The sequence below is a fragment of the Channa argus genome, chromosome 8 (assembly GCF_033026475.1).
Source record: "Channa argus isolate prfri chromosome 8, Channa argus male v1.0, whole genome shotgun sequence".
Lineage (NCBI taxonomy): Eukaryota > Metazoa > Chordata > Actinopteri > Anabantiformes > Channidae > Channa > Channa argus.
In genome coordinates, this window is record NC_090204.1 from 28,451,275 (window position 1) to 28,473,295 (window position 22,021).

At 46.5% G+C, this 22,021-nt stretch overlaps 12 non-coding genes across 12 annotated transcripts; all 12 read right to left on the bottom strand.

The window, feature by feature from the left end:
• Positions 1-281: 281 nt before the first annotated feature.
• trnal-caa (transfer RNA leucine (anticodon CAA)) lies at positions 282-388 on the bottom strand. Its single transcript has 2 exons — positions 351-388; positions 282-326 (listed from the first exon to the last, which is right to left on the bottom strand). It is a non-coding gene; the product is annotated as a tRNA-Leu (tRNA).
• Positions 389-3,018: 2,630 nt separating this feature from the next.
• trnak-cuu (transfer RNA lysine (anticodon CUU)) lies at positions 3,019-3,091 on the bottom strand. The gene has a single exon. It is a non-coding gene; the product is annotated as a tRNA-Lys (tRNA).
• Positions 3,092-3,567: 476 nt separating this feature from the next.
• On the bottom strand, positions 3,568-3,674 carry trnal-caa (transfer RNA leucine (anticodon CAA)). Its single transcript has 2 exons — positions 3,637-3,674; positions 3,568-3,612 (listed from the first exon to the last, which is right to left on the bottom strand). It is a non-coding gene; the product is annotated as a tRNA-Leu (tRNA).
• Positions 3,675-6,304: 2,630 nt separating this feature from the next.
• Positions 6,305-6,377, bottom strand: trnak-cuu (transfer RNA lysine (anticodon CUU)). The gene has a single exon. It is a non-coding gene; the product is annotated as a tRNA-Lys (tRNA).
• Positions 6,378-6,853: 476 nt separating this feature from the next.
• trnal-caa (transfer RNA leucine (anticodon CAA)) lies at positions 6,854-6,960 on the bottom strand. Its single transcript has 2 exons — positions 6,923-6,960; positions 6,854-6,898 (listed from the first exon to the last, which is right to left on the bottom strand). It is a non-coding gene; the product is annotated as a tRNA-Leu (tRNA).
• A 2,453-nt stretch (positions 6,961-9,413) lies between these two features.
• On the bottom strand, positions 9,414-9,486 carry trnak-cuu (transfer RNA lysine (anticodon CUU)). The gene has a single exon. It is a non-coding gene; the product is annotated as a tRNA-Lys (tRNA).
• Positions 9,487-9,962: 476 nt separating this feature from the next.
• On the bottom strand, positions 9,963-10,069 carry trnal-caa (transfer RNA leucine (anticodon CAA)). The gene is made up of 2 exons: positions 10,032-10,069; positions 9,963-10,007 (listed from the first exon to the last, which is right to left on the bottom strand). It is a non-coding gene; the product is annotated as a tRNA-Leu (tRNA).
• A 3,029-nt stretch (positions 10,070-13,098) lies between these two features.
• trnal-caa (transfer RNA leucine (anticodon CAA)) lies at positions 13,099-13,205 on the bottom strand. The gene is made up of 2 exons: positions 13,168-13,205; positions 13,099-13,143 (listed from the first exon to the last, which is right to left on the bottom strand). It is a non-coding gene; the product is annotated as a tRNA-Leu (tRNA).
• A 2,630-nt stretch (positions 13,206-15,835) lies between these two features.
• trnak-cuu (transfer RNA lysine (anticodon CUU)) lies at positions 15,836-15,908 on the bottom strand. Its single transcript has one exon. It is a non-coding gene; the product is annotated as a tRNA-Lys (tRNA).
• A 476-nt stretch (positions 15,909-16,384) lies between these two features.
• Positions 16,385-16,491, bottom strand: trnal-caa (transfer RNA leucine (anticodon CAA)). Its single transcript has 2 exons — positions 16,454-16,491; positions 16,385-16,429 (listed from the first exon to the last, which is right to left on the bottom strand). It is a non-coding gene; the product is annotated as a tRNA-Leu (tRNA).
• A 4,385-nt stretch (positions 16,492-20,876) lies between these two features.
• trnak-cuu (transfer RNA lysine (anticodon CUU)) lies at positions 20,877-20,949 on the bottom strand. Its single transcript has one exon. It is a non-coding gene; the product is annotated as a tRNA-Lys (tRNA).
• A 476-nt stretch (positions 20,950-21,425) lies between these two features.
• On the bottom strand, positions 21,426-21,532 carry trnal-caa (transfer RNA leucine (anticodon CAA)). The gene is made up of 2 exons: positions 21,495-21,532; positions 21,426-21,470 (listed from the first exon to the last, which is right to left on the bottom strand). It is a non-coding gene; the product is annotated as a tRNA-Leu (tRNA).
• Between the last annotated feature and the right edge of the window lie 489 nt (positions 21,533-22,021).

The window sequence follows — 22,021 nt, forward strand, 5'->3', positions numbered from 1 at the left end:
CATGCACATCATGGCCACCTCACTTGACGTGAGTTGATGTGGAGGGTCAGTTGTGCGCGTGGTCAGAAATTACTGCCAGGAGTGCCCGAGGTGCATTCTCGTAAGAATGTTGCGGCAGCATTATCTCAGCAGCACAATGGTATATGGTAGAGAAGGATTATGCAATAGTGTTGCCATGTCTTTTGCTTTGTGCAACAAAAGACAATCACGAGTTGTTAAAGTTTTCAAAGTTGTTCAATACAAATATGTCTAAATCATTAGCAACATGCAGATAAAAGTAATGTCAGGAGTGGGATTTGAACCCACGCCTCCGCTGGAGACCAGAAGTCCCTTTGGGGAAGGAGTTCTTCCTTGAGTCTGGCGCCTTAGACCGCTCGGCCATCCTGACAGCCGTTGGTGGGCGCCGACTCTTTAGGACAGTGGAACTAAGTCATTAGGTTGTTATTCTCTAATTCAATCAACATACTCGAGGTGTTCTTGAGGAAAGTCTCAATTTGTTGTAATACTCACCGTTGTCTCAGCGGGAAAGGGCCGTCAGTCGGGACTTTGCGCAACTTATGACAGTGTAATGAAGTGAGTGAAGCTCTTGTTTGTGAGTTTAGTGGGTTTCAGTTGGAGTGTTGGTTAGATGATCGATATTGTTTGGCAAAACGTTTGTACGGGTAGCCAAGTCTGGCTGCAGTTGCAGCTGGATTTTCTGAATTGCTACTTTTTCGAAAACCTCAGCATCCATCGTAGGGCTTGCAGCCTTTTGTTACGCTTATGCACAGTTTGGGAAAACTGATTGGAAACATGGTTACGTGTATAAACGACAACAAAATTGCGGTACTCCGAGTGGTATCTAGTCGGGTAAAGTCGGTTTCCATATCCCAATTTGTGAAATCACCTCCCCTGAGAAAGCCGACTGTAATTTGGCTACTTTACTGTGTGTAATTGCAGGAAGTGACTTTCAATTTCAGCTGTACAAGAAATCAAGGTTTTGTGCAGTTTTAGTGTTGGTCCCAGATCTTATCCAGTGTGGCCGTATTAAAAGCACCACGCATAATGTGGGGCTCGAACCCACGACCCTGAGATTAAAAGTCTCATGCTCCACCGCCTGAGCTAGCCGGGCCTCAAAGAGGACCCTGAAAAGACCCTTTGACCTTCAATGAGCAACATATTTCCAGGCGTCTTTGAGCAAAGTCCCACTTTGTTTCAGCAATCGCTCTTAAATCAGCTGCAACTATTTAGCCGTTTGTTTTCTGCAACTTCCTCCAGACAGTAAGTCTTAAGCTTGGAGTATATTGCTTTGAACTAACCGTTTGTCCTCATTCTTGATCCTGTCCATCCTCGTTACTCCCAAAGAGAACCTCAACATCTTAAGCTCTGCTACCTCCAGCTCTGCCTCCTGTGTTTTCTTTAGTGCCGCTGTCTGTAAGCCGAAGAACATCGCTGGTCTCACCACTGTCTTGAGACGGTGGCTTCCTTTCATTCTCGCTGACACTCTTTTATCACACAACCCACCTGACACTTTTGTCCACCCGTTCCAACCTGATTGCAGTCGCCTCTTCACCTCTTTTCCACACTCTCCGTTGCTCTGAACCGTTGACCCTAAGTACTTAAAGTCTTGCACCTTCTTCACCTCTGCCCCCTGTAACCTCACCGTTCCACCTGGGTCCCTCTCATTGACACACATCTCAGTTTTCCAGAGCAGACCTCCATCTCTCTAGATTTTCCTCCACCTGCTCCCTGTTCTCACTACAAATCACAATGTCATCCGCAAACATCATAGTCCACGGAGATTCCAGTCTAACCTCATCTGTCAGCCTGTCCGCCACCAGAGCAAGGAAGAAGGGGCTCAGAGCCGATCCTTGATGCAGACCCACCGCCACCTTGAACTCCTCTGTCACATCTACAGCACACCTCACCGCGGTCTTACAGCTTTCATACATGTCCTCCATCACTCTAACATACTTCTCTGCCACTCCAGAATTCCTCATACAATACCACAGCTCCTCTCTCGGCACCCTGTCATACGCTTTCTCTAAGTCTACGAAGACACAATGCAACTCCCCATGACCTTCTCTGTATTTCTCCATCGGCATCCTCAAAGCAAATACTTCATCTGTTGGACTCTTTCTAGGCATGAAACCATATTGCTCACCTCTGCCCTTAGCCTAGCTTCCACTACTATTTCCCACAACTTCATTGTGTGGCTCATCAACTTTATTCCTCTGTAGTTGCCACAGCTCTGCTCATCTCCCTTGTTCTTAAAAATGGGCACCAGTACACTTCTCCTCCAGTCCTCGGCCCTCCTCTCACTCTCCAAGATCTTGTTAAACAAACTAGTCAGAAACTCTACTGCCACCTCTCCTAGACACTTTCATACCTCCACAGGTATGTCATCAGGACCCGCTGCCTTTCCACTCTTCATCCTTTTCAACGTCCTCCTCACTTCACTCTTACTAATCTTGGCTACTTCCTGCTCCACACCAGTCACCTCTTCTACTCTTTGTTCCCTTTCATTTTCCTCATTGATTAACTCTTAAAAAGTTCTCCTTCCATCTTCCCATCACAATCCTGGCACCTGTCAATTTATTTTCATCCTTATCGTTAATCACCCTAACCTGCTGCACATCCTTCCCATCTCTGTCTCTTAGTCTGGCCAACCTGAACAAATCCACCCCTCCCTCTTTAGTGTCCAACCTAGCATACAAGTCCTCATATGCTCTTTGCCACCTCTACCTTTACCTTACGCTGCATCTCCCTGTACTCTTGTCGACTCTCTTCAGTCCTCGCAGTGTCCCACTTCTTCTTAGCTAACCTTTTTCTCTGTATACACTCCTGAAGTTCCTCGTTCTGCCGCCAAATCACCTTGTCCACTTTTCTCTTTCCAGATGACACACCGAGTACCCTCGGTGTTCCCTATGAAAGTCCCCCAGTGACTTTCATTTTCAGCTGTACAAGAAATCAAGTTGTTCTGCAGTTTTTGTGTTGGTCCCACATCTTCTCCAGTGTGGCCATAATCAAAAAAGACCCCGCCCAACGTGGGGCTCGAACCCACGACCCTGAGATTAAGAGTCTCATGCTCTACCGACTGAGCTAGCCGGGCCGCTAAAAGGACACCTGAAAAGACCCTTTGACCCTCAATAAAGCAACATTTTTCCAGGCGTGTTTAAGCAAAGTCCCACTCTGTTTCAGCAATCAATTTTAGATCAGCTGCAACTATTTAGCCGTTTGTTTTCTGCATCTTCCTCCAGACAGTAAGTCTCAAGCTTGGAATAAATTGCTTCGAACTAATCGTTTGCATGCACATCATGGCCACCTCACTTGACGTGAGTTGATGTGGAGGGTCAGTTGTGCGCGTGGTCAGAAATTACTGCCAGGAGTGCCCGAGGTGCATTCTCGTAAGAATGTTGCGGCAGCATTATCTCAGCAGCACAATGGTATATGGTAGAGAAGGATTATGCAATAGTGTTGCCATGTCTTTTGCTTTGTGCAACAAAAGACAATCACGAGTTGTTAAAGTTTTCAAAGTTGTTCAATACAAATATGTCTAAATCATTAGCAACATGCAGATAAAAGTAATGTCAGGAGTGGGATTTGAACCCACGCCTCCACTGGAGACCAGAAGTCCCTTTGGGGAAGGAGTTCTTCCTTGAGTCTGGCGCCTTAGACCGCTCGGCCATCCTGACAGCCGTTGGTGGGCGCCGACTCTTTAGGACAGTGGAACTAAGTCATTAGGTTGTTATTCTCTAATTCAATCAACATACTCGAGGTGTTCTTGAGGAAAGTCTCAATTTGTTGTAATACTCACCGTTATCTCAGCGGGAAAGGGCCGTCAGTCGGGACTTTGCGCAACTTATGACAGTGTAATGAAGTGAGTGAAGCTCTTGTTTGTGAGTTTAGTGGGTTTCAGTTGGAGTGTTGGTTAGATGATCGATATTGTTTGGCAAAACGTTTGTACGGGTAGCCAAGTCTGGCTGCAGTTGCAGCTGGATTTTCTGAATTGCTACTTTTTCGAAAACCTCAGCATCCATCGTAGGGCTTGCAGCCTTTTGTTACGCTTATGCACAGTTTGGGAAAACTGATTGGAAACATGGTTACGTGTATAAACGACAACAAAATTGCGGTACTCCGAGTGGTATCTAGTCGGGTAAAGTCGGTTTCCATATCCCAATTTGTGAAATCACCTCCCCTGAGAAAGCCGACTGTAATTTGGCTACTTTACTGTGTGTAATTGCAGGAAGTGACTTTCAATTTCAGCTGTACAAGAAATCAAGGTTTTGTGCAGTTTTAGTGTTGGTCCCAGATCTTATCCAGTGTGGCCGTATTAAAAGCACCACGCATAACATGGGGCTCGAACCCACGACCCTGAGATTAAAAGTCTCATGCTCTACCGCCTGAGCTAGCCGGGCCTCAAAGAGGACCCTGAAAAGACCCTTTGACCTTCAATGAGCAACATATTTCCAGGCGTCTTTGAGCAAAGTCCCATTTTATTTCAGCAATCGCTCTTAGATCAGCTGCAACTATTTAGCCGTTTGTTTTCTGCAACTTCTTCCAGACAGTAAGTCTTAAGCTTGGAGTATATTGCTTTGAACTAACCGTTTGTCCTCATTCTTGATCCTGTCCATCCTCGTTACTCCCAAAGAGAACCTCAACATCTTAAGCTCTGCTACCTCCAGCTCTGCCTCCTGTGTTTTCTTTAGTGCCGCTGTCTCTAAGCCGAAGAACATCGCTGGTCTCACCACTGTCTTGAGACGGTGGCTTCCTTTCATTCTCGCTGACACTCTTTTATCACACAACCCACCTGACACTTTTGTCCACCCGTTCCAACCTGATTGCAGTCGCCTCTTCACCTCTTTTCCACACTCTCCGTTGCTCTGAACCGTTGACCCTAGGTACTTAAAGTCCTGCACCTTCTTCACCTCTGCCCCCTGTAACCTCACCGTTCCACCTGGGTCCCTTTAATTGACACACATCTCAGTTTTCCAGAGCAGACCTCCATCTCTCTAGATTTTCCTCCACCTGCTCCCTGTTCTCACTACAAATCACAATGTCATCCGCAAACATCATAGTCCACGGAGATTCCAGTCTAACCTCATCTGTCAGCCTGTCCGCCACCAGAGCAAGGAAGAAGGGGCTCAGAGCCGATCCTTGATGCAGACCCACCGCCACCTTGAACTCCCCTGTCACATCTACAGCACACCTCACCGCGGTCTTACAGCTTTCATACATGTCCTCCATCACTCTAACATACTTCTCTGCCACTCCAGAATTCCTCATACAATACCACAGCTCCTCTCTCGGCACCCTGTCATACGCTTTCTCTAAGTCTACGAAGACACAATGCAACTCCCCATGACCTTCTCTGTATTTCTCCATCGGCATCCTCAAAGCAAATACTTCATCTGTTGGACTCTTTCTAGGCATGAAACCATATTGCTCACCTCTGCCCTTAGCCTAGCTTCCACTACTATTTCCCACAACTTCATTGTGTGGCTCATCAACTTTATTCCTCTGTAGTTGCCACAGCTCTGCTCATCTCCCTTGTTCTTAAAAATGGGCACCAGTACACTTCTCCTCCAGTCCTCGGCCCTCCTCTCATTCTCCAAGATCTTGTTAAACAAACTAGTCAGAAACTCTACTGCCACCTCTCCTAGACACTTTCATACCTCTACAGGTATGTCATCAGGACCCGCTGCCTTTCCACTCTTCATCCTCTTCAACGTCCTCCTCACTTCACTCTTACTAATCTTGGCTACTTCCTGCTCCACACCAGTCACCTCTTCTACTCTTTGTTCCCTTTCATTTTCCTCATTGATTAACTCTTAAAAAGTTCTCCTTCCATCTTCCCATCACAATCCTGGCACCTGTCAATTTATTTCCATCCTTATCGTTAATCACCCTAACCTGCTGCACATCCTTCCCATCTCTGTCTCTTAGTCTGGCCAACCTGAACAAATCCACCTCTCCCTCTTTAGTGTCCAACCTAGCATACAAGTCCTCATATGCTCTTTGCCACCTCTACCTTCACCTTACGCTGCATCTCCCTGTACTCTTGTCGACTCTCTTCAGTCCTCGCAGTGTCCCACTTCTTCTTAGCTAACCTTTTTCTCTGTATACACTCCTGAAGTTCCTCGTTCTGCCGCCAAATCACCTTGTCCACTTTCCTCTTTCCAGATGACACACGGAGTACCCTCGGTGTTCCCTATGAAAGTCCCCCAGTGACTTTCATTTTCAGCTGTACAAGAAATCAAGTTGTTCTGCAGTTTTTGTGTTGGTCCCACATCTTCTCCAGTGTGGCCATAATCAAAAAAGACCCCGCCCAACGTGGGGCTCTAACCCACGACCCTGAGATTAAGAGTCTCATGCTCTACCGACTGAGCTAGCCGGGCCGCTAAAAGGACACCTGAAAAGACCCTTTGACCCTCAATAAAGCAACATTTTTCCAGGCGTGTTTAAGCAAAGTCCCACTCTGTTTCAGCAATCACTTTTAGATCAGCTGCAACTATTTAGCCGTTTGTTTTCTGCATCTTCCTCCAGACAGTAAGTCTTAGGCTTGGAATAAATTGCTTCGAACAAATCGTTTGCATGCACATCATGGCCACCTCACTTGACGTGAGTTGATGTGGAGGGTCAGTTGTGCGCGTGGTCAGAAATTACTGCCAGGAGTGCCCGAGGTGCATTCTCGTAAGAATGTTGCGGCAGCATTATCTCAGCAGCACAATGGTATATGGTAGAGAAGGATTATGCAATAGTGTTGCCATGTCTTTTGCTTTGTGCAACAAAAGACAATCACGAGTTGTTAAAGTTTTCAAAGTTGTTCAATACAAATATGTCTAAATCATTAGCAACATGCAGATAAAAGTAATGTCAGGAGTGGGATTTGAACCCACGCCTCCACTGGAGACCAGAAGTCCCTTTGGGGAAGGAGTTCTTCCTTGAGTCTGGCGCCTTAGACCGCTCGGCCATCCTGACAGCCGTTGGTGGGCGCCGACTCTTTAGGACAGTGGAACTAAGTCATTAGGTTGTTATTCTCTAATTCAATCAACATACTCGAGGTGTTCTTGAGGAAAGTCTCAATTTGTTGTAATACTCACCTTTGTCTCAGCTGGAAAGGGCCGTCAGTCGGGACTTTGCGCAACTTATGACAGTGTAATGAAGTGAGTGAAGCTCTTGTTTGTGAGTTTAGTGGGTTTCAGTTGGAGTGTTGGTTAGATGATCGATATTGTTTGGCAAAACGTTTGTACGGGTAGCCAAGTCTGGCTGCAGTTGCAGCTGGATTTTCTGAATTGCTACTTTTTCGAAAACCTCAGCATCCATCGTAGGGCTTGCAGCCTTTTGTTACGCTTATGCACAGTTTGGGAAAACTGATTGGAAACATGGTTACGTGTATAAACGACAACAAAATTGCGGTACTCCGAGTGGTATCTAGTCGGGTAAAGTCGGTTTCCATATCCCAATTTGTGAAATCACCTCCCCTGAGAAAGCCGACTGTAATTTGGCTACTTTACTGTGTGTAATTGCAGGAAGTGACTTTCAATTTCAGCTGTACAAGAAATCAAGGTTTTGTGCAGTTTTAGTGTTGGTCCCAGATCTTATCCAGTGTGGCCGTATTAAAAGCACCACGCATAACGTGGGGCTCGAACCCACGACCCTGAGATTAAAAGTCTCATGCTCTACCGCCTGAGCTAGCCGGGCCTCAAAGAGGACCCTGAAAAGACCCTTTGACCTTCAATGAGCAACATATTTCCAGGCGTCTTTGAGCAAAGTCCCACTTTGTTTCAGCAATCGCTCTTAGATCAGCTGCAACTATTTAGCCGTTTGTTTTCTGCAACTTCCTCCAGACAGTAAGTCTTAAGCTTGGAGTATATTGCTTTGAACTAACCGTTTGTCCTCATTCTTGATCCTGTCCATCCTCGTTACTCCCAAAGAGAACCTCAACATCTTAAGCTCTGCTACCTCCAGCTCTGCCTCCTGTGTTTTCTTTAGTGCCGCTGTCTCTAAGCCGAAGAACATCGCTGGTCTCACCACTGTCTTGAGACGGTGGCTTCCTTTCATTCTCGCTGACACTCTTTTATCACACAACCCACCTGACACTTTTGTCCACCCGTTCCAACCTGATTGCAGTCGCCTCTTCACCTCTTTTCCACACTCTCCGTTGCTCTGAACCGTTGACCCTAAGTACTTAAAGTCCTGCACCTTCTTCACCTCTGCCCCCTGTAACCTCACCGTTCCACCTGGGTCCCTCTCATTGACACACATCTCAGTTTTCCAGAGCAGACCTCCATCTCTCTAGATTTTCCTCCACCTGCTCCCTGTTCTCACTACAAATCACAATGTCATCCGCAAACATCATAGTCCACGGAGATTCCAGTCTAACCTCATCTGTCAGCCTGTCCGCCACCAGAGCAAGGAAGAAGGGGCTCAGAGCCGATCCTTGATGCAGACCCACCGCCACCTTGAACTCCTCTGTCACATCTACAGCACACCTCACCGCGGTCTTACAGCTTTCATACATGTCCTCCATCACTCTAACATACTTCTCTGCCACTCCAGAATTCCTCATACAATACCACAGCTCCTCTCTCGGCACCCTGTCATACGCTTTCTCTAAGTCTACGAAGACACAATGCAACTCCCCATGACCTTCTCTGTATTTCTCCATCGGCATCCTCAAAGCAAATACTTCATCTGTTGGACTCTTTCTAGGCACGAAACCATATTGCTCACCTCTGCCCTTAGCCTAGCTTCCACTACTATTTCCCACAACTTCATTGTGTGGCTCATCAACTTTATTCCTCTGTAGTTGCCACAGCTCTGCTCATCTCCCTTGTTCTTAAAAATGGGCACCAGTACACTTCTCCTCCAGTCCTCGGCCCTCCTCTCACTCTCCAAGATCTTGTTAAACAAACTAGTCAGAAACTCTACTGCCACCTCTCCTAGACACTTTCATACCTCCACAGGTATGTCATCAGGACCCGCTGCCTTTCCACTCTTCATCCTCTTCAACGTCCTCCTCACTTCACTCTTACTAATCTTGGCTACTTCCTGCTCCACACCAGTCACCTCTTCTACTCTTTGTTCCCTTTCATTTTCCTCATTGATTAACTCTTAAAAAGTTCTCCTTCCATCTTCCCATCACAATCCTGGCACCTGTCAATTTATTTCCATCCTTATCATTAATCACCCTAACCTGCTTTCTCCTTAGCTAACCTTTTTCTCTGTATACACTCCTGAAGTTCCTCGTTCTGCCGCAAAATCACCTTGACCACTTTCCTCTTTCCAGATGACACACCGAGTACCCTCGGTGTTCCCTATGAAAGTCCCCCAGTGACTTTCATTTTCAGCTGTACAAGAAATCAAGTTGTTCTGCAGTTTTTGTGTTGGTCGCACATCTTCTCCAGTGTGGCCATAATCAAAAAAGACCCCGCCCAACTTGGGGCTCGAACCCACGACCCTGAGATTAAGAGTCTCATGCTCTACCGACTGAGCTAGCCGGGCCGCTAAAAGGACACCTGAAAAGACCGTTTGACCCTCAATAAAGCAACATTTTTCCAGGCGTGTTTAAGCAAAGTCCCACTCTGTTTCAGCAATCACTTTTAGATCAGCTGCAACTATTTAGCCGTTTGTTTTCTGCATCTTCCTCCAGACAGTAAGTCTTAGGCTTGGAATAAATTGCTTCGAACTAATCGTTTGCATGCACATCATGGCCACCTCACTTGACGTGAGTTGATGTGGAGGGTCAGTTGTGCGCGTGGTCAGAAATTACTGCCAGGAGTGCCCGAGGTGTATTCTCGTAAGAATGTTGCGGCAGCATTATCTCAGCAGCACAATGGTATATGGTAGAGAAGGATTATGCAATAGTGTTGCCATGTCTTTTGCTTTGTGCAACAAAAGACAATCACGAGTTGTTAAAGTTTTCAAAGTTGTTCAATACAAATATGTCTAAATCATTAGCAACATGCAGATAAAAGTAATGTCAGGAGTGGGATTTGAACCCACGCCTCCACTGGAGACCAGAAGTCCCTTTGGGGAAGGAGTTCTTCCTTGAGTCTGGCGCCTTAGACCGCTCGGCCATCCTGACAGCCGTTGGTGGGCGCCGACTCTTTAGGACAGTGGAACTAAGTCATTAAGTTGTTATTCTCTAATTCAATCAACATACTCGAGGTGTTCTTGAGGAAAGTCTCAATTTGTTGTAATACTCACCTTTGTCTCAGCTGGAAAGGGCCGTCAGTCGGGACTTTGCGCAACTTATGACAGTGTAATGAAGTGAGTGAAGCTCTTGTTTGTGAGTTTAGTGGGTTTCAGTTGGAGTGTTGGTTAGATGATCGATATTGTTTGGCAAAACGTTTGTACGGGTAGCCAAGTCTGGCTGCAGTTGCAGCTGGATTTTCTGAATTGCTACTTTTTCGAAAACCTCAGCATCCATCGTAGGGCTTGCAGCCTTTTGTTACGCTTATGCACAGTTTGGGAAAACTGATTGGAAACATGGTTACGTGTATAAACGACAACAAAATTGCGGTACTCCGAGTGGTATCTAGTCAGGTAAAGTCGGTTTCCATATCCCAATTTGTGAAATCACCTCCCCTGAGAAAGCCAACTGTAATTTGGCTACTTTACTGTGTGTAATTGCAGGAAGTGACTTTCAATTTCAGCTGTACAAGAAATCAAGGTTTTGTGCAGTTTTAGTGTTGGTCCCAGATCTTATCCAGTGTGGCCGTATTAAAAGCACCACGCATAACGTGGGGCTCGAACCCACGACCCTGAGATTAAAAGTCTCATGCTCTACCGCCTGAGCTAGCCGGGCCTCAAAGAGGACCCGGAAAAGACCCTTTGACCTTCAATGAGCAACATATTTCCAGGCGTCTTTGAGCAAAGTCCCACTTTGTTTCAGCAATCGCTCTTAGATCAGCTGCAACTATTTAGCCGTTTGTTTTCTGCAACTTCCTCCAGACAGTAAGTCTTAAGCTTGGAGTATATTGCTTTGAACTAACCGTTTGTCCTCATTCTTGATCCTGTCCATCCTCGTTACTCCCAAAGAGAACCTCAACATCTTAAGCTCTGCTACCTCCAGCTCTGCCTCCTGTGTTTTCTTTAGTGCCGCTGTCTCTAAGCCGAAGAACATCGCTGGTCTCACCACTGTCTTGAGACGGTGGCTTCCTTTCATTCTCGCTGACACTCTTTTATCACACAACCCACCTGACACTTTTGTCCACCCGTTCCAACCTGATTGCAGTCGCCTCTTCACCTCTTTTCCACACTCTCCGTTGCTCTGAACCGTTGACCCTAAGTACTTAAAGTCCTGCACCTTCTTCACCTCTGCCCCCTGTAACCTCACCGTTCCACCTGGGTCCCTCTCATTGACACACATCTCAGTTTTCCAGAGCAGACCTCCATCTCTCTAGATTTTCCTCCACCTGCTCCCTGTTCTCACTACATATCACAATGTCATCCGCAAACATCATAGTCCACGGAGATTCCAGTCTAACCTCATCTGTCAGCCTGTCCGCCACCAGAGCAAGGAAGAAGGGGCTCAGAGCCGATCCTTGATGCAGACCCACCGCCACCTTGAACTCCTCTGTCACATCTACAGCACACCTCACCGCGGTCTTACAGCTTTCATACATGTCCTCCATCACTCTAACATACTTCTCTGCCACTCCAGAATTCCTCATACAATACCACAGCTCCTCTCTCGGCACCCTGTCATACGCTTTCTCTAAGTCTACGAAGACACAATGCAACTCCCCATGACCTTCTCTGTATTTCTCCATCGGCATCCTCAAAGCAAATACTTCATCTGTTGGACTCTTTCTAGGCATGAAACCATATTGCTCACCTCTGCCCTTAGCCTAGCTTCCACTACTATTTCCCACAACTTCATTGTGTGGCTCATCAACTTTATTCCTCTGTAGTTGCCACAGCTCTGCTCATCTCCCTTGTTCTTAAAAATGGGCACCAGTACACTTCTCCTCCAGTCCTCGGCCCTCCTCTCACTCTCCAAGATCTTGTTAAACAAACTAGTCAGAAACTCTACTGCCACCTCTCCTAGACACTTTCATACCTCCACAGGTATGTCATCAGGACCCGCTGCCTTTCCACTCTTCATCCTCTTCAACGTCCTCCTCACTTCACTCTTACTAATCTTGGCTACTTCCTGCTCCACACCAGTCACCTCTTCTACTCTTTGTTCCCTTTCATTTTCCTCATTGATTAACTCTTAAAAAGTTCTCCTTCCATCTTCCCATCACAATCCTGGCACCTGTCAATTTATTTCCATCCTTATCGTTAATCACCCTAACCTGCTGCACATCCTTCCCATCTCTGTCTCTTAGTCTGGCCAACCTGATCAAATCCACCTCTCCCTCTTTAGTGTCCAACCTAGCATACAAGTCCTCATATGCTCTTTGCCACCTCTACCTTCCCCTTACGCTGCATCTCCCTGTACTCTTGTCGACTCTCTTCAGTCCTCGCAGTGTCCCACTTCTTCTTAGCTAACCTTTTTCTCTGTATACACTCCTGAAGTTCCTCGTTCTGCCGCCAAATCACCTTGTCCACTTTCCTCTTTCCAGATGACACACCGAGTACCCTCGGTGTTCCCTATGAAAGTCCCCCAGTGACTTTCATTTTCAGCTGTACAAGAAATCAAGTTGTTCTGCAGTTTTTGTGTTGCAATAAAGCAACATTTTTCCAGGCGTGTTTAAGCAAAGTCCCACTCTGTTTCAGCAATCAATTTTAGATCAGCTGCAACTATTTAGCCGTTTGTTTTCTGCATCTTCCTCCAGACAGTAAGTCTCAAGCTTGGAATAAATTGCTTCGAACTAATCGTTTGCATGCACATCATGGCCACCTCACTTGACGTGAGTTGATGTGGAGGGTCAGTTGTGCGCGTGGTCAGAAATTACTGCCAGGAGTGCCCGAGGTGCATTCTCGTAAGAATGTTGCGGCAGCATTATCTCAGCAGCACAATGGTATATGGTAGAGAAGGATTATGCAATAGTGTTGCCATGTCTTTTGCTTTGTGCAACAAAAGACAATCACGAGTTGTTTAAGTTTTCAAAGTTGTTCAATACAAATATGTCTAAATCATTAGCAACATGCAGATAAAAGTAATGTCAGGAGTGGGATTTGAACCCACGCCTCCACTGGAGACCAGAAGTCCCTTTGGGGAAGGAGTTCTTCCTTGAGTCTGGCGCCTTAGACCGCTCGGCCATCCTGACAGCCGTTGGTGGGCGCCGACTCTTTAGGACAGTGGAACTAAGTCATTAGGTTCTTATTCTCTAATTCAATCAACATACTCGAGGTGTTCTTGAGGAAAGTGTCAATTTGTTGTAATACTCACCTTTGTCTCAGCGGGAAAGGGCCGTCAGTCGGGACTTTGCGCAACTTATGACAGTGTAATGAAGTGAGTGAAGCTCTTGTTTGTGAGTTTACTGGGTTTCAGTTGGAGTGTTGGTTAGATGATCGATATTGTTTGGCAAAACGTTTGTACGGGTAGCCAAGTCTGGCTGCAGTTGCAGCTGGATTTTCTGAATTGCTACTTTTTCGAAAACCTCAGCATCCATCGTAGGGCTTGCAGCCTTTTGTTACGCTTATGTACAGTTTGAGAAAGCTGATTGGAAACATGGTTACGTGTATAAACGACAACAAAATTGCGGTACTCCGACTGGTATCTAGTCGGGTAAAGTCGGTTTCCATATCCCAATTTGTAAAATCACCTCCCCTGAGAAAGCCGACTGTAATTTGGCTACTTTACTGTGTGTAATTGCAGGAAGTGACTTTCAATTTCAGCTGTACAAGAAATCAAGGTTTTGTGCAGTTTTAGTGTTGGTCCCAGATCTTATCCAGTGTGGCCGTATTAAAAGCACCACGCATAACGTGGGGCTCGAACCCACGCCCCTGAGATTAAAAGTCTCATGCTCTACCGCCTGAGCTAGCCGGGCCTCAAAGAGGACCCGGAAAAGACCCTTTGACCTTCAATGAGCAACATATTTCCAGGCGTCTTTGAGCAAAGTCCCACTCTTTTTCAGCAATCGCTCTTAGATCAGCTGCAACTATTTAGCCGTTTGTTTTCTGCAACTTCCTCCAGACAGTAAGTCTTAAGCTTGGAGTATATTGCTTTGAACTAACCGTTTGTCCTCATTCTTGATCCTGTCCATCCTCGTTACTCCCAAAGAGAACCTCAACATCTTAAGCTCTGCTACCTCCAGCTCTGCCTCCTGTGTTTTCTTTAGTGCCGCTGTCTCTAAGCCGAAGAACATCGCTGGTCTCACCACTGTCTTGAGACGGTGGCTTCCTTTCATTCTCGCTGACACTCTTTTATCACACAACCCACCTGACACTTTTGTCCACCCGTTCCAACCTGATTGCAGTCGCCTCTTCACCTCTTTTCCACACTCTCCGTTGCTCTGAACCGTTGACCCTAAGTACTTAAAGTCCTGCACCTTCTTCACCTCTGCCCCCTGTAACCTCACCGTTCCACCTGGGTCCCTCTCATTGACACACATCTCAGTTTTCCAGAGCAGACCTCCATCTCTCTAGATTTTCCTCCACCTGCTCCCTGTTCTCACTACAAATCACAATGTCATCCGCAAACATCATAGTCCACGGAGATTCCAGTCTAACCTCATCTGTCAGCCTGTCCGCCACCAGAGCAAGGAAGAAGGGGCTCAGAGCCGATCCTTGATGCAGACCCACCGCCACCTTGAACTCCTCTGTCACATCTACAGCACACCTCACCGCGGTCTTACAGCTTTCATACATGTCCTCCATCACTCTAACATACTTCTCTGCCACTCCAGAATTCCTCATACAATACCACAGCTCCTCTCTCGGCACCCTGTCATACGCTTTCTCTAAGTCTACGAAGACACAATGCAACTCCCCATGACCTTCTCTGTATTTCTCCATCGGCATCCTCAAAGCAAATACTTCATCTGTTGGACTCTTTCTAGGCATGAAACCATATTGCTCACCTCTGCCCTTAGCCTAGCTTCCACTACTATTTCCCACAACTTCATTGTGTGGCTCATCAACTTTATTCCTCTGTAGTTGCCACAGCTCTGCTCATCTCCCTTGTTCTTAAAAATGGGCACCAGTACACTTCTCCTCCAGTCCTTGGCCCTCCTCTCACTCTCCAAGATCTTGTTAAACAAACTAGTCAGAAACTCTACTGCCACCTCTCCTAGACACTTTCATACCTCCACAGGTATATCATCAGGACCCGCTGCCTTTCCACTCTTCATCCTCTTCAACGTCCTCCTCACTTCACTCTTACTAATCTTGGCTACTTCCTGCTCCACACCAGTCACCTCTTCTACTCTTTGTTCCCTTTCATTTTCCTCATTGATTAACTCTTAAAAAGTTCTCCTTCCATCTTCCCATCACAATCCTGGCACCTGTCAATTTATTTCCATCCTTATCGTTAATCACCCTAACCTGCTGCACATCCTTCCCATCTCTGTCTCTTAGTCTGGCCAACCTGATCAAATCCACCTCTCCCTCTTTAGTGTCCAACCTAGCATACAAGTCCTCATATGCTCTTTGCCACCTCTACCTTCCCCTTACGCTGCATCTCCCTGTACTCTTGTCGACTCTCTTCAGTCCTCGCAGTGTCCCACTTCTTCTTAGCTAACCTTTTTCTCTGTATACACTCCTGAAGTTCCTCGTTCTGCCGCCAAATCACCTTGTCCACTTTCCTCTTTCCAGATGACACACCGAGTACCCTCGGTGTTCCCTATGAAAGTCCCCCAGTGACTTTCATTTTCAGCTGTACAAGAAATCAAGTTGTTCTGCAGTTTTTGTGTTGGTCCCACATCTTCTCCAGTGTGGCCATAATCAAAAAAGACCCCGCCCAACGTGGGGCTCTAACCCACGACCCTGAGATTAAGAGTCTCATGCTCTACCGACTGAGCTAGCCGGGCCGCTAAAAGGACACCTGAAAAGACCCTTTGACCCTCAATAAAGCAACATTTTTCCAGGCGTGTTTAAGCAAAGTCCCACTCTGTTTCAGCAATCACTTTTAGATCAGCTGCAACTATTTAGCCGTTTGTTTTCTGCATCTTCCTCCTGACAGTAAGTCTTAGGCTTGGAATAAATTGCTTCGAACTAATCGTTTGCATGCACATCATGGCCACCTCACTTGACGTGAGTTGATGTGGAGGGTCAGTTGTGCGCGTGGTCAGAAATTACTGCCAGGAGTGCCCGAGGTGCATTCTCGTAAGAATGTTGCGGCAGCATTATCTCAGCAGCACAATGGTATATGGTAGAGAAGGATTATGCAATAGTGTTGCCATGTCTTTTGCTTTGTGCAACAAAAGACAATCACGAGTTGTTAAAGTTTTCAAAGTTGTTCAATACAAATATGTCTAAATCATTAGCAACATGCAGATAAAAGTAATGTCAGGAGTGGGATTTGAACCCACGCCTCCACTGGAGACCAGAAGTCCCTTTGGGGAAGGAGTTCTTCCTTGAGTCTGGCGCCTTAGACCGCTCGGCCATCCTGACAGCCGTTGGTGGGCGCCGACTCTTTAGGACAGTGGAACTAAGTCATTAGGTTGTTATTCTCTAATTCAATCAACATACTCGAGGTGTTCTTGAGGAAAGTCTCAATTTGTTGTAATACTCACCTTTGTCTCAGCTGGAAAGGGCCGTCAGTCGGGACTTTGCGCAACTTATGACAGTGTAATGAAGTGAGTGAAGCTCTTGTTTGTGAGTTTAGTGGGTTTCAGTTGGAGTGTTGGTTAGATGATCGATATTGTTTGGCAAAACGTTTGTACGGGTAGCCAAGTCTGGCTGCAGTTGCAGCTGGATTTTCTGAATTGCTACTTTTTCGAAAACCTCAGCATCCATCGTAGGGCTTGCAGCCTTTTGTTACGCTTATGCACAGTTTGGGAAAACTGATTGGAAACATGGTTACGTGTATAAACGACAACAAAATTGCGGTACTCCGAGTGGTATCTAGTCAGGTAAAGTCGGTTTCCATATCCCAATTTGTGAAATCACCTCCCCTGAGAAAGCCGACTGTAATTTGGCTACTTTACTGTGTGTAATTGCAGGAAGTGACTTTCAATTTCAGCTGTACAAGAAATCAAGGTTTTGTGCAGTTTTAGTGTTGGTCCCAGATCTTATCCAGTGTGGCCGTATTAAAAGCACCACGCATAACGTGGGGCTCGAACCCACGCCCCTGAGATTAAAAGTCTCATGCTCTACCGCCTGAGCTAGCCGGGCCTCAAAGAGGACCCTGAAAAGACCCTTTGACCTTCAATGAGCAACATATTTCCAGGCGTCTTTGAGCAAAGTCCCACTTTGTTTCAGCAATCGCTCTTAGATCAGCTGCAACTATTTAGCCGTTTGTTTTCTGCAACTTCCTCCAGACAGTAAGTCTTAAGCTTGGAGTATATTGCTTTGAACTAAGCGTTTGTCCTCATTCTTGATCCTGTCCATCCTCGTTACTCCCAAAGAGAACCTCAACATCTTAAGCTCTGCTACCTCCAGCTCTGCCTCCTGTGTTTTCTTTAGTGCCGCTGTCTCTAAGCCGAAGAACATCGCTGGTCTCACCACTGTCTTGAGACGGTGGCTTCCTTTCATTCTCGCTGACACTCTTTTATCACACAACCCACCTGACACTTTTGTCCACCCGTTCCAACCTGATTGCAGTCGCCTCTTCACCTCTTTTCCACACTCTCCGTTGCTCTGAACCGTTGACCCTAAGTACTTAAAGTCCTGCACCTTCTTCACCTCTGCCCCCTGTAACCTCACCGTTCCACCTGGGTCCCTCTCATTGACACACATCTCAGTTTTCCAGAGCAGACCTCCATCTCTCTAGATTTTCCTCCACCTGCTCCCTGTTCTCACTACAAATCACAATGTCATCCGCAAACATCATAGTCCACGGAGATTCCAGTCTAACCTCATCTGTCAGCCTGTCCGCCACCAGAGCAAGGAAGAAGGGGCTCAGAGCCGATCCTTGATGCAGACCCACCGCCACCTTGAACTCCTCTGTCACATCTACAGCACACCTCACCGCGGTCTTACAGCTTTCATACATGTCCTCCATCACTCTAACATACTTCTCTGCCACTCCAGAATTCCTCATACAATACCACAGCTCCTCTCTCGGCACCCTGTCATACGCTTTCTCTAAGTCTACGAAGACACAATGCAACTCCCCATGACCTTCTCTGTATTTCTCCATCGGCATCCTCAAAGCAAATACTTCATCTGTTGGACTCTTTCTAGGCATGAAACCATATTGCTCACCTCTGCCCTTAGCCTAGCTTCCACTACTATTTCCCACAACTTCATTGTGTGGCTCATCAACTTTATTCCTCTGTAGTTGCCACAGCTCTGCTCATCTCCCTTGTTCTTAAAAATGGGCACCAGTACACTTCTCCTCCAGTCCTCGGCCCTCCTCTCACTCTCCAAGATCTTGTTAAACAAACTAGTCAGAAACTCTACTGCCACCTCTCCTAGACACTTTCATACCTCCACAGGTATGTCATCAGGACCCGCTTCCTTTCCACTCTTCATCCTTTTCAACGTCCTCCTCACTTCACTCTTACTAATCTTGGCTACTTCCTGCTCCACACCATTCATTGCTACTTTTTCGAAAACCTCAGCATCCATCGTAGGGCTTGCAGCCTTTTGTTACGCTTATGCACAGTTTGAGAAAACTGATTGGAAACATGGTTACGTGTATAAACGACAACAAAATTGCGGTACTCCGAGTGGTATCTAGTCGGGTAAAGTCGGTTTCCATATCCCAATTTGTGAAATCACCTCCCCTGAGAAAGCCGACTGTAATTTGGCTACTTTACTGTGTGTTATTGCAGGAAGTGACTTTCAATTTCAGCTGTACAAGAAATCAAGGTTTTGTGCAGTTTTAGTGTTGGTCCCAGATCTTATCCAGTGTGGCCGTATTAAAAGCACCACGCATAACGTGGGGCTCGAACCCACGACCCTGAGATTAAAAGTCTCATGCTCTACCGCCTGAGCTAGCCGGGCCTCAAAGAGGACCCTGAAAAGACCCTTTGACCTTCAATGAGCAACATATTTCCAGGCGTCTTTGAGCAAAGTCCCACTTTATTTCAGCAATCGCTCTTAGATCAGCTGCAACTATTTAGCCGTTTGTTTTCTGCAACTTCCTCCAGACAGTAAGTCTTAAGCTTGGAGTATATTGCTTTGAACTAACCGTTTGTCCTCATTCTTGATCCTGTCCATCCTCGTTACTCCCAAAGAGAACCTCAACATCTTAAGCTCTGCTACCTCCAGCTCTGCCTCCTGTGTTTTCTTTAGTGCCGCTGTCTCTAAGCCGAAGAACATCGCTGGTCTCACCACTGTCTTGAGACGGTGGCTTCCTTTCATTCTCGCTGACACTCTTTTATCACACAACCCACCTGACACTTTTGTCCACCCGTTCCAACCTGATTGCAGTCGCCTCTTCACCTCTTTTCCACACTCTCCGTTGCTCTGAACCGTTGACCCTAAGTACTTAAAGTCCTGCACCTTCTTCACCTCTGCCCCCTGTAACCTCACCGTTCCACCTGGGTCCCTCTCATTGACACACATCTCAGTTTTCCAGAGCAGACCTCCATCTCTCTAGATTTTCCTCCACCTGCTCCCTGTTCTCACTACAAATCACAATGTCATCCGCAAACATCATAGTCCACGGAGATTCCAGTCTAACCTCATCTGTCAGCCTGTCCGCCACCAGAGCAAGGAAGAAGGGGCTCAGAGCCGATCCTTGATGCAGACCCACCGCCACCTTGAACTCCTCTGTCACATCTACAGCACACCTCACCGCGGTCTTACAGCTTTCATACATGTCCTCCATCACTCTAACATACTTCTCTGCCACTCCAGAATTCCTCATACAATACCAGTCATACGCTTTCTCTAAGTCTACGAAGACACAATGCAACTCCCCATGACCTTCTCTGTATTTCTCCATCGGCATCCTCAAAGCAAATACTTCATCTGTTGGACTCTTTCTAGGCATGAAACCATATTGCTCACCTCTGCCCTTAGACTAGCTTCCACTACTATTTCCCACAACTTCATTGTGTGGCTCATCAACTTTATTCCTCTGTAGTTGCCACAGCTCTGCTCATCTCCCTTGTTCTTAAAAATGGGCACCAGTACACTTCTCCTCCAGTCCTCGGCCCTCCTCTCACTCTCCAAGATCTTGTTAAACAAACTAGTCAGAAACTCTACTGCCACCTCTCCTAGACACTTTCATACCTCCACAGGTATGTCATCAGGACCCGCTGCCTTTCCACTCTTCATCCTTTTCAACGTCCTTCTCACTTCACTCTTACTAATCTTGGCTACTTCCTGCTCCACACCAGTCACCTCTTCTACTCTTTGTTCCCTTTCATTTTCCTCATTGATTAACTCTTAAAAAGTTCTCCTTCCATCTTCCCATCACAATCCTGGCACCTGTCAATTTATTTTCATCCTTATCGTTAATCACCCTAACCTGCTGCACATCCTTCCCATCTCTGTCTCTTAGTCTGGCCAACCTGAACAAATCCACCCCTCCCTCTTTAGTGTCCAACCTAGCATACAAGTCCTCATATGCTCTTTGCCACCTCTACCTTCACCTTACGCTGCATCTCCCTGTACTCTTGTCGACTCTCTTCAGTCCTCGCAGTGTCCCACTTCTTCTTAGCTAACCTTTTTCTCTGTATACACTCCTGAAGTTCCTCGTTCTGCCGACAAATCACCTTGTACACTTTCCTCTTTCCAGATGACACACCGAGTACCCTCGGTGTTCCCTATGAAAGTCCCCCAGTGACTTTCATTTTCAGCTGTACAAGAAATCAAGTTGTTTTGCAGTTTTTGTGTTGGTCCCACATCTTCTCCAGTGTGGCCATAATCAAAAAAGACCCCGCCCAACGTGGGGCTCGAACCCACGACCCTGAGATTAAGAGTCTCATGCTCTACCGACTGAGCTAGCCGGGCCGCTAAAAGAACACCTGAAAAGACCCTTTGACCCTCAATAAAGCAACATTTTTCCAGGCGTGTTTAAGCAAAGTCCCACTCTGTTTCAGCAATCACTTTTAGATCAGCTGCAACTATTTAGCCGTTTGTTTTCTGCATCTTCCTCCAGACAGTAAGTCTTAGGCTTGGAATAAATTGCTTCGAACTAATCGTTTGCATGCACATCATGGCCACCTCACTTGACGTGAGTTGATGTGGAGGGTCAGTTGTGCGCGTGGTCAGAAATTACTGCCAGGAGTGCCCGAGGTGCATTCTCGTAAGAATGTTGCGGCAGCATTATCTCAGCAGCACAATGGTATATGGTAGAGAAGGATTATGCAATAGTGTTGCCATGTCTTTTGCTTTGTGCAACAAAAGACAATCACGAGTTGTTAAAGTTTTCAAAGTTGTTCAATACAAATATGTCTAAATCATTAGCAACATGCAGATAAAAGTAATGTCAGGAGTGGGATTTGAACCCACGCCTCCACTGGAGACCAGAAGTCCCTTTGGGGAAGGAGTTCTTCCTTGAGTCTGGCGCCTTAGACCGCTCGGCCATCCTGACAGACGTTGGTGGGCGCCGACTCTTTAGGACAGTGGAACTAAGTCATTAGGTTGTTATTCTCTAATTCAATCAACATACTCGAGGTGTTCTTGAGGAAAGTCTCAATTTGTTGTAATACTCACCTTTGTCTCAGCGGGAAAGGGCCGTCAGTCGGGACTTTGCGCAACTTATGACAGTGTAATGAAGTGAGTGAAGCTCTTGTTTGTGAGTTTAGTGGGTTTCAGTTGGAGTGTTGGTTAGATGATCGATATTGTTTGGCAAAACGTTTGTACGGGTAGCCAAGTCTGGCTGCAGTTGCAGCTGGATTTTCTGAATTGCTACTTTTTCGAAAACCTCAGCATCCATCGTAGGGCTTGCAGCCTTTTGTTACGCTTATGCACAGTTTGGGAAAACTGATTGGAAACATGGTTACGTGTATAAACGACAACAAAATTGCGGTACTCCGAGTGGTATCTAGTCAGGTAAAGTCGGTTTCCATATCCCAATTTG